Source organism: Battus philenor, unplaced genomic scaffold, assembly GCF_028537555.1.
Source record: "Battus philenor isolate CCGP_79_NKW_IND1 unplaced genomic scaffold, ilBatPhil1.0.hap1 SCAF_16, whole genome shotgun sequence".
NCBI classification, from domain to species: domain Eukaryota; kingdom Metazoa; phylum Arthropoda; class Insecta; order Lepidoptera; family Papilionidae; genus Battus; species Battus philenor.
The window spans coordinates 3,946,418-3,958,940 of NW_027181678.1; the positions used below are offsets into that span (position 1 = coordinate 3,946,418).

Consider the following 12,523-nt stretch of genomic DNA (forward strand, 5'->3'; position numbering starts at 1 on the left):
TTTGATAATATTTTACATTACTATTTACCTTATAATTACAAACTAATTTTATTTATATAGCAATAAGTTATGATAATATAGATTATACACAAACAAGAAAATTATTTAAAATAAGAGGAATAACATAAGAATAAACTTCTACATAGTATATGACATTTTTAAATTTATCTGTGCTCTACAATAAGATAGTTTCTTAATGAGTTTAATGACATAGATACAGAATGCATGAAGGCATATTGAACTTGAATAGCTACAGTAAATAAAATAATGGTTAATAATCCATATACAGAAAATAAGATATAGGCACATACAAAACTTTCATGCACAACCATGTAGAGCGCAGAAGCTTCATAATTATGGAGTAATTGGATTATTAAACAATGTGCCCGAGCACTTTACCCTAATGTAGCACAGTATAGGAATTTTATAACTTTTATTTTAACATCTAATTAGATGTACCAAAATAAGCTACTGAATTATAGTTGTGATTAATGTCTTTCTATCTGTCTAAATTTATTATTGATAATAAAAGCTAATTAATATATGAAAGGAAAAGGAATATAAATAAATCTAATCTTGTTTAATAAGAAGGCATTACTAATTAATAAGAACAATCACAAAATTAAACCTGATTCAATAAAAAACTGTGGATTAACACAATTGGATTTTATGTTCATTTCTAGATAAATAAACAAAAATCAAAATAAAGATTTTTTGACTATATCTCAATACAAAATATATGAATATACAAATATTATTAGTGTATAAATACATATAGATATACATAGGTTAATATATATATGTATAATGTAATATAGTAAAATACATAAATATCGCCATACAAATGCTTCATACTCATAATTTGCCATTGAAAAACTATGCAGTTATACATAACTAGTCAAAAATACTTGACAAATTGAGAATTCAAACAATTTGATTTTTTTCCAACATACAATAGAACATGTCACAGTATGTAGATATAGCAGAAATCATTTACATAAGAAAAAGTATAACCTCAATATTTTCATATCAAATATTAATTCAATGATCCTTAATGCTGTATATCCAATATAAAACTAAATGTTTTGTTAATGCAAAATATTTATCTTATGGTACATGGATTTAATTGATTAATAAGAATAAAAAAATTGGCTATTACAATACCAGTCACAAATCACACCAGGTTTATTTTTATCAAGTGGTCACCAGATGTGTCTTTTTACAATATGTTACAACATAATAACTAAATAAAAAAGTTGAAAGAGAAATCTTTTTTAAGGCATACTAATACTTCATAGATGTTCCTGGTGGGAAAATGAAGTCATACATCAAAACATATGATGTATGACAAGCACTTGTGGTTAAATAACAACAATATTCCTAAGATCATAGGCCAGTTATAATAAAAGCCCCCACAGTGTTTCTACTATTAACCATATAATTTAAATTTTATTCTATGGGTACCTTAGATAAACATTCACTAAATAAGTTTTATTTACTTCCTTTACAATCAATCAATTCAAAACATCATTAAATTTATACTTTTAAAATAAATTATAAAATATACATATAAATTGTATAAATGTATATATATATATATATATATATATATATATATATATATACATATAGATACATATATGTATGTAAATAAAAAATCAATAAATAGAAAAAAGATCTGTAATCTGAATAATTAAAAAAAAAATTAAATAATAAACAAACAATAGTATGCTGTTTTATTTCAAAAACGTATATTTTTTGTTAATTTGCTATCCAATTAATAAATATTCATGTTTATAAATTTATTAATATTTAGCCATAGTTTCAAAGAAAACACAGAACGGTGTATGTATAAGATATAGTAATTAATCGTGCAAAGTTATCATCTGGGGATAGGTTATCGTTATGTTCGTCTGTTCGAAAATGATTAATATTTTATACTTATATAACAATAAGCAATTATCAAATTTTATGAAGTGTTTCGAGTTAGTATGAAGAGCATTTACTAGTTTATCCGGACATTTTTCTACTTTAAAACATGAAGAAACATACAAAATATATACCTTTATAAGTACTGTGAATATTCCAGATATCTCCCAAGTCCAGAGGCATAAAACATTATCACCAAAAAAATCACTCAATTCACACTTTCCACTAACACATAATTATTAATTTATTTTATAAATCCACACCCGCGCAAACGAAAATCAGTTTCTTATTGACATAAACACAAACTGAGCGTCCGCCATATGCAGGTACGTTCAGACATACATAATACCAAAGTTTTCACGATACTTGTTCAAAACGCTCCGCAGTATATGACATTCCGACAGATAATAAAGCAAGGTTCAGTCTATGAAGTATCGCTTGTTACTCGATTTACAGAGCACATACATACAAATTTAATTTATTTTATAAAAATTCAGTATATGGAGTAAACGGTAGCTTTTCTTTCGTTAACATTACTCTGGAAGTATAATGTTTAATTTAGAGAAACACTGTTGTCAATATTTCGAACGCACCTTGACTTGCGCATTACTTCACTCAGATGCGAATCATTCACGAACTTCACTACTCTACAATTCCGACGAGCTTTGATTTCGATTTACGGAAGAGTATAGATGCTTGTGTAAAAAGGACAGACAATAATGTATTTTTTAAGTCAACAGCCTCCATGAAGCTACTGCTTGAATTCGACTTGTGATTAGACTGTGGCATTTTGGCCTTTTTAGAGCTTTTGAACATTTGAAATATGTGCTTATACTTACGATCACTTTTAACAGCTAATAAAAATTTCAAACTACGCTATAATTTCAAAAATACTCAAGACCGATTTCCGGAGTTGTCTTTAATGATAGGGACATTTATATGTATTTAAATATATATATATATAAATATATACTTATATAATTTATAAGTATATTTTATTTTTTATTTTAAATATAATGTATATTATATTTTTGTAAGTACGGCTGATTTTTTAATAATATCATTTACAGTGCTTTTCAACTTCGGCCTTGCGCTACCTAAAGGAGCAAATTTTTTTTATAATATAACTATCAGATATTCAATCTCGTCTAGACGAATTAACAATCGCTACAAAACTCAAAACTTCCTCCCTTGCATGACGCTTGCAATGCATTCTACTTTCCCCTGCTATTCACAATGCCTATTGTGTTATAGTGCCCTTGGGAAATACGCCCAAACAGGCAACCGTCATCCTAAATAACTGTTAAAACTTTATGTACCTTTAGTAAAGGTTAGGTTTAGGGTAGGTATGTCATTCTATTTTTATAAAATTTTATTTAATAACCATCTGAAATAGGTAGCTGAAGTTAAATCTGTTTAAATACCAAGTAATAATTTTTTTTTTAAAAGTGCTAATAATCAAAATGAAAACACACCAACGATACGTTATCATCATATATGTGTGTGTGCTAATAAAGAACGGTTTTTAACTAAATTTATGTAACAAGACGAGCACGATGACGTGTGGAAAGATCGTGTACACAAAAATGTGATGGTCATATTTTAGCACAGAATTTTAGACTACACCAGTTTTCGTAGTCTGAGATATGTAGAAGGAGCTGCTCATTAGCTGCAACATTATTGAACGACAGCCCGCGCTGAATTGCTGTGGCCCTTCCGATTCGGTAACAACTTAGTGTTTTGTGTTTCCCCTCCCTAGGGAGCTCTTGAGCTTAGTTACTGAAACGAGATTTAGGGAAGTGACTTCTGCGCCCAACCCCTCAAATATAGAGAATCTATAAATGCCAACAATACCTTCCATGCCGAAAAGAAAAAAAATAACTTTATTTAGGCATAATCTACACCTAAAGTTTGCGTATTTATATTTTAACTTTGATTTACTATAATTTCAACTTCTAAATTAGCTGACGAAAAATCCACAGCTCATATGATATGTCAAATCTGTATAATAATTTATCTTAATATTTAAACTAATTAACTTCATATAATTTAACAAAAAAACTTTCCAAGTTCTTAATTGTTCAGTATTACAGATTCGTAAAGTTTTTTTAAATAATAAGATTTCAAAAAATCGTTTATTATATTCGATTAAAAAAAATTCGGTAGTTATTTAATTAGAAAAAATTTCGATGGGTTTTTCTATAATAGCTCTCTTCTCTGTAGATAATGAGTTTCAGAATACAGAAACAGATTAAAAATCAATAATTTTTTATTTACAGTTTGATCAGTTTTTATTTGCGCTCAATGCTTGTTTTAGGTTATGCGTCGCTACGTAAAATTTACGTTACGTACTATTTTATTTGTATAACACATCTCATAATTCATGTAATAAAAATAAAGTGGTTTCGTGTATGAATTTTGTTCATTCATTTATTTATATTATTCATATAGGTCCTTTTATAGTGTCGTATACGTCATAAGAAGAATGCCAGTATTGATAGAATAATTAGAATTTGATAGAAACTTGAATTCGATAGTATCAGATTGAGCTCTTCTAAAATGGCATCCTTTTACTTACAGACGAATGGTGAATGTCAATGAATTAAAATTGTTAAAACTAATTTCACATAATGCAAAATGACAAGCATCTCTCCTTAATTCACTTTTTAGTAGTAATTCAATTTCTTACCTTATTTACATTATTTAACTTACGGAGCTACTGTCAGGGTGAATATTTTTTTTACCTGGGATAAAGTCTCGATAAAGTTTTACTTAGGCTTAACTTCAAAATAACATAACTATTTGCATTACTCACACTATTGCATGATGTACTATGATTTGAAGATAAATATACAGGATGATCGGTTAAATTGGTATGAAAGTTTTAAAGGGATGTATGAATACCTCGTATGTTAGCCAAAAGGTGTACGTACAGCTTTTTCACAAATATGACATTAATACCATCGGAAAATAGGGAGAAATAATTACTTTTTACACACAGTGTTTCAAGTTTAGAATACGTTTTTTCTATAATAATGTCATTATATTATTTATTATTTCACACAGTTAATGAGTTATAAATATACATTCACCTTTTTTAAAGCTTCGTTTATTATTTAAAGTATATGATTTCCAAACATACACATATTACTTAGTCTGGGATGAAGAGTTTGTTTCGAACTTGAATGTGAAGTCGTTTAATGCTTATTATGTGAGACCAATATAGAAAAAGGTCACAGGGGTCATGACCTCAAGCGCCCGAATTGGTTTTAGCATGAAAATTTTTCACGTATTTCGTTGCTATAATTCGTTATTACATATCGGATAGTAGTACTGGCTACATTTGTGAATAACGAATTGAACTGAATAATAGAACTCAAAATAGACTGAGGAAGGAAACTTAGTTATTAATGTAAATGTGTCAATTTAAATCTTTTTATTCCTATTTATAAACCACGGCCAGGAAGTCGTGAAGAGGGCTGTGCTGGAGCATATTTCTCTATGAGATTTAGGCAAGAATGAGGAGAACCGAAATTAACGTAATTACTTGATATAGCCCAGCGGATTGGCACGTCGAAGTAGAAGTGTGTCCACATAGCGCACAGAATAGGTGGCCACTGAGGACTTAAAGTCCTGGAATAGAAACTAGGAGGACCGACAAATGTAGCGTACGTCGTTAGCCGAAAAGATAAACTTGTTAAGGTCGTATGAAAACGCTAAATGCCGGCCCTGTTAGAAATATATGGGAGAGGCCTACATCCAGTAGTCCCACTGCTTAAATGATGAAGGTGATGATGATGGACTTCATAAATTTCGTTTTATGTGTAAAATTGAATGTTGAAGTTAATTAGTAAAGATAGAAAATCAAGCCAACCCGAGCTTACAATTTACTAGGATTTACATTGAATAGATATAAATACAAGATTTTTTTGGTGTTTAATTTTACACCCTGTAATTTGTTATTTTGAGATATTTTTAGTAAAAGATATATAGTTAGATGATTGTTCAAATGTGTTTATTGATCATCAGAACCTTAATCCATACACGTTAAGAAAACAAGCATCTTGTACACGTGGATTAAGTGATTCCTTACTCTGCTGTTAACCGCAGAGAATGGAATGATAATTCCATAACAAATTTTCTCTTACCAACCAGAATCTAACAACCAGCCAAACAACCAGAATGTAGAGTTTTTGAACATTTGTCTTTCTTCATCACTTCTTGAATTCAAAATATTTTATTCCATTAGCCATTTACATGCGCCTTTAACTTGACGATTATTTTAACATTATAGATAGTAAACTATCTCCGGCCCGGGACGCTGATTTGTTGAGAAGAACCGGCCAGTAATTTAACTGTTACTCTTTTAAATGAAATTTAATAAATTTTTTGTTCATGTATACATATCATGTATATATATTCATTTCAATCAACAAGGACCTCGTGAATGCTACTTATTACAGCTTTATCTAAAAATGTGCTTTTAATTTTGAATTTAAAACTTAGAAACGGAAGATACCTTGTTAAACTTTATTATATATGCTTATGCGTACGAACCTATGAAGAATTTGTTAACTTTTTGAAGGCAAAATTTAGGTGTTACGAGTTTATTTTTACTTCTTTTATTTATCATATGTTTGTCATTATTTTTCATAAAATATTTCGAATTATGGTGCACAAACAACAATTAGAAACAACAACAATTAGAAATGTTTTGCGAAGCGACTTATAGAATATCAATTTCTTTAAAAACATCTCTCAGGGAATCTTTAGCTTTTAAGTTATAAATAGGCCGCACAGCTCTTTTCCGTAAAATAAATATAGAATTAATATCCGCGGAACTGCCACATAATAAAATACCGTAAAACAGAACGCTATAAAAATAACTAAAATATACGACAAGAGCTGTGTTAGCATCCGTTAATTGTCTTATTTTTTAATTGCTATGACGCCGACCTGAGTTTACCTGTAACTGTCGAGAGGTGATGCTTTCACTAAAGGTTCTTATCTAAAGTAATGCCAAACTAATGAAAATCATTAGTAAGCAACATTTTTGAACCTTACATTAGGAAGAGTAAACTCAATGCACTTGGTTATCTTAGCATTTAAGACTAAATTATTTTGTTCGAACCAATAAAGCAAACATAATAGTACATACACTGTTTACTTTATCGCAATTACTCTTTTTACGTTAGACTATAAAAATAAGTGAGGTAACATGAGCAAAAAGTATAATATCTCTTAGACCTTTTAAGATAAACAGGAAGTTGTTAATATAAAATAGAAACAAAAAGGGGCCATAAACAGTACCCTATGGAACACTCATCTTTAGATGAGAACTAGCCGATTTAAAAGAGTCTCAGATTTCGATAAGAGGCAACAAGATCAAGAGCGGTACTGCGCATACCAAAATGGCTAAGTTTATGTAGCAACGTTTGATGGTCTACGCAAAGGCTTTGGATAAATCGCAAAACGCCTCAATTGTATTCACTCATGTGTGGTAAATGTGTTAAAGAAGCGAACTCATAATGACTCCGTTTTAAATACCATTTGAATAAATAGTTATTAGTTTGTTACTGAAGAATTTTATTTACCGTACCCGTTATTTCACTATGGATGTTTTATTCTGGAAGATAGTACCGCATGCGCACTAAAACTCGGTGACAGAAATAGACATGTCTAGACAGTCTTTAGTGTAAATCAATCACTGCTGTATTATTTTACATGATTTTAAACGATGACAATTAGATGGATTAAAGTGCATGTTACTAAAATTCAACTAAAGAAGTTTCACAACCTTCTTTCATTTTCATAGCTTTCGAAAAAAATCGTGATTTTAAAATGGATTTTAAAAATCAAATTATATTTACGAACACAAAATATCGTTGTTATAGTAATAAGTGGACCCTTGTCTTTTGAATACGTTCCGAATGAAGCCCAAATCTGGGTCACGGTGTAAGCGATCTCGAGAGCTAGCCTATGAAATTATTTGTATATACTTGAAGGAACAAGAACACGCGTGTATGGTATTAAAAAGTTTGTTGTGGCTTTATATTGTTTGTACAGTTGTGATACGACCCTTTTTCTTTCAAGTTATGAAAAATCGAAACATAATGTATTATCATATAATTCTTTGTTTGTCAAAACATCATTTAACTTGTGCGTTAAAACTGCATCCAAACATTCTTTACTCGAACTATACTTTAATATAATACTTTACTCGAAGACGGTGTTTGCCAATTATACGTTCTTTATTTCCTAGTTCAGTAATGTACTTTGACAAAAGGCAAAGGATTTATCGCTTGTTTATTGGAGACGCGTCTACTATGGACTTAAAAGGTTGTACATGGTTGACAGTATACCGTTATTGATCTATCATTACTCTTTGAATAGACCGCCAAGGAATTCCTTTACCAGCATCTCTGCAATATATCGTATACTTTGATGTAATATGTATACATATATTTAACACTTTTTCATAATTACTGATCTTGTTAAACAAACCAGACTAAAGATCTTTTGACAACCATTACTATGGCGTCCTCATAATAAATAATTTATTTTTGTGCTTTTGTAATACTTATTATTTACATACTGTCTATAGATAGTGATAAGTATAAGCTATTAGTTATAATTTTATGATAAGAAGAGACACGACCCGCTCATAACATTGTAATATATTCTCGTAATGAAAAATTCTCTATTTAGCAACACATTCGCGACTTCCAACAGATCGCCTTAAAAACATTCTAAGCTCACGTTTTATATGTACACAAGTAATTATTTTATTAACGTTACTTTCAATATGTTTTCAATGTTTAAAATAAAAAATTTAAAGTCTCAAATGAAAAGTAAATGAAACTGAACCAAAGCGTGGAAATTCAATCAAGAGACAACGGAGGCTGCGATCATGAAGCGATCCTTATTAAACGCATATACACGGTCCATAGACGGCACGACTCCCGAGGCGACGCACTGCCTCATAATTGCATTTGAAGCCCTCTCCTGCCAATATTGCTTGCTCTCAGTTCCCCGCAAACTATGATACGTCCCGCTCGAGTTCAAATATCGTTATTATATGTGCACTTACAATAAAGTAGCAGCAAATGTTTTTAATTTTCTTTCTAATACTTAGATAATGCAAGACATAAAGCGAATAGGCTCTAAATAATTGTGCTGCATACCGGTCACACACGATGCTAGTAATTTAAAAAAAAGTGTTAGCACTATAATTTTAGCCGTAAGACATGCACTGCCACCCCTGTAGATCCAGCTCTCTCCGGCGACCCTAACAAGGTCAACTGTCCATAGTGTGGGTGGATGCCCTACGATGCACTTGTCGGTCAGACCTCGATGGTCTCCACACTAGAGCCTCAAAGCCACAACGGCAGCTATCCGCGTTATGTAGCCTGCCCATTACCATTTCAACTTGTCAATCTGCTTCATTATCTCGGTTACTTTCGTCCTTCAAGGGTTCTTCTCAATCCTTATTGAATCTCAAAGAAAAATTCTGGGCCTAGCCCTCTCCATAACTTTGTAAATATAAATAATTAAATCATAAATTAATAATTATTTAGTATACATTTAACATATTTCTGTTGCGATATATAAAATGTCACTGGTGTAAAAATATACCAATACATACATTTTTGTAGCATACTGTAAAATCGTAGGTATGGGGTTAAATAATGAAAACTTCAACCTGTAAATTTTATTTTTCTTGTGTAAAAATAGATAATGTTTGTACAAATTATTACAAGTACGATAATTTTATTTGATTAAAAATCATAACCGTGTGTTGACACAAAACGAACATTTTGTTATATACAAAACAATTATTATAACAAAATCATTATACAATAAAAATGGTTGATCACATTGCATAAAATGAATATTTTTCCATATTTTTTCGATATCTCCTACTTTTCAATTGTGAAGATATTAACATACTTTTAAATATGAAATAATATTAATGCTAATTTAAAAGATATTTAAATTTTGGTTCGTTCTAGTTATTATCTATGCTGTTCTTAAAAATTTAATGCTGTCGTTTTATAATAATAAAACCGTCTACAATTTTCAAATCAATGTTTCAAAACGTAACAGCAGTTTGTAGAACACTACGGTAAGACAAATTAACAATTTGGCAAGTTGACGATCTGAAATAGTACTGTAAATGGAAAGAAATTTCCTAGCGTTAGAGCAGAAACTGTTATCTTCATCTCATGCTCTATTTGTCCGTCTGTGAACGTTTAGCTGAACGAACACGAGCTTGAAAATATTTCTCATATTATAAATAAGTCCCACGTATTATGCCACAGTCCTTATTTGTAATAATGATCGAAATAATGTTTCTGTTTTTATAATCACGATAATTAGAATTAAAAATTTTAAAAATTAAATTCCCTCAATTATTAAATCAACATTATAAAAATAATTCTCTAACTTAAATTCCATTAATAAATAACATCTGTTACATATAAAGCTAATGTAAATAATTATTATTTTAATGAACTTTTAGAAGATTAAAGCATTTTATACCTTTCTATAAGAATGTTGGTGTGAAGAGGGTTTTACAAAATGAAATTTTAAAATTTAACAACAAGACATTTTTACAGGTAGAGCGTATCACTAATTTAAATTATTCAGTAAACGCCCACAATGCTTCTTCGTTTACCGGTTTTTAAAAAATCAATTATAGCCTAATGACTCAAAACAAACAAACCATACGATTAAAAGCGCAGTTTTAATACTCATTAATATTCAGGCTATAAAATTAATATCTTATTTCATTACAAAAATTATCATCCACGTATCCAAATCGAGGCTATGTTAAACAAGCTCTGCATCAAAAGCTAAACGCCTGAGAATTTATTAAAACTAAAAAGCTAGTTATTAATTAAGTGCAACGCGGACGATAAGCCAAGAAATAAAATAAGAGCTTAAAAGGCGCCATATTGAGAGATGTCGCCGACAAACGTCTTTTTGCCGAGACCTCATTAAATCGATATTTTATATCTTCTTTTTAATAAATTTATAATGGATGTTGACATATAATTTTCTCTTAAAGTAATGAGACTTACAATATCAAGAATTTATTTACAAAAGCCACTTATCATATTTATGAAATTTATTACGTTGATTAACATTTTTAAATTTACATTTATCGTCTTCGATAATTTTAGTATAAAAATGTAACATAAATAATAAAAACAAAATGTTACCAAAATTCACGGAGTACGTGATAGAACGATTTGAACTAATGAAAGACCGGCGATTAACTGAAGCGACTTCGATTGCAGAACGATAACACGGTCAGTTTCCTCCGTGTAAATAATGCTTGGTAAGTTAATCCCTTAATCCGAGGTTTCTGCCGCAACGCTTTCATTAATCCAGATACCAATTAGCCGCTAAACCACTTAACGAAAAGGCTGTTGATACAAATCTATTAAATGTGTCCACGAATTAGGTTTCAGAACTTAACGGTAACTGCAAGCAGAGGAAATATGTACATGCGAGCTTATTGTTAGCGGCGGTATTAACAACTAAACGATTGACTCTGATACCGCAATGCCTGAAGACGAAACGACTAAAATTAAAACTTTATAATTAAATAAATCTTATAAGCGTTTACGAGTCTATGTATTATAATTAAAAAATAATTCGATATTTCCTACAATCTAAAGAAATTCTGTAAACACAGTACAGTTACTATATTCAAGAATTTTTGTGATTGTATTTTTTTCCCTTATTTCTACCTTTAATACAAAATCAAATTCGTATTCGCAAAAAAATATAAAGTTTTTAAATCAAGTAGATGAGTCATTATAAAATTTCTGAATTAGTCATTTATATGTGTAAAAGTAATAAAATAGCTTTGACACTTTTATTTGCCACATGCTACTATTATAAAAAAAAACTTCATAGATTATAAAATGTCCCGTCGATATATCCTGTTGGCGCGCTTTACATTTTCCGCCAAATGTTTCTCATAACAGATAAACACATTCGGTTTGGTCCTGTTCGAATACAGATGTTCTGCATTCCGGAACTGATTCACGCGACATGAATGATAGTTTGGTCAGATACATTCTGTCTATTTGCGTAAATTCGAATGTTATTGGTTACAGAGTAGATTCATTGAATTTAGTTAAAGTGTTTTAAAGTATTTTTTTAATTTATTAACACTAATAAATTTCGTTTCTTAAATTATAAACTGTTTTTTTTTTAATACAGCTGTACCCTCCTGCGATGAATATATACGAGTAGGTATAAACACGGCTGAATTCTTATCCTCGCTAGTTACAGTCACCTGAAGAAGAAAAAGAAAAGATATTTAATTACATTATCCACATAAATACGAATCTTTTATTTTCATCGACTTATTATAAAAAAAGTTATGATAACATACAGAGTTATTGTATAATATATTAATTGACAGCAAATGCATAATTATTCATTTGGTGTCAAGTAATGTATAAATATAGATTTTTGTAAAGGTACATTCAAAAATCTATGGTTACAAAAATAACAAATAACGAAAATAAAATAAGGAAAAGCTTTTTCAAAATTCGAAGTAATACATATTAAAATC

General features: G+C 29.7%; 1 protein-coding gene across 2 annotated transcripts in view; it reads right to left on the reverse strand.

Moving 5' to 3' along the window:
- Lar (tyrosine-protein phosphatase Lar) overlaps window positions 1–2,250 on the reverse strand; it is a 457,256-nt gene extending 455,006 nt beyond the window's left edge. For both annotated transcript variants that reach the window (XM_068762567.1, XM_068762566.1), the window contains exon 1: window positions 2,064–2,250. The gene's annotated coding sequence lies outside the window, so the exon portion shown is untranslated. The remainder of the gene's footprint in view (window positions 1–2,063) is intronic.
- Between the last annotated feature and the right edge of the window lie 10,273 nt (window positions 2,251–12,523).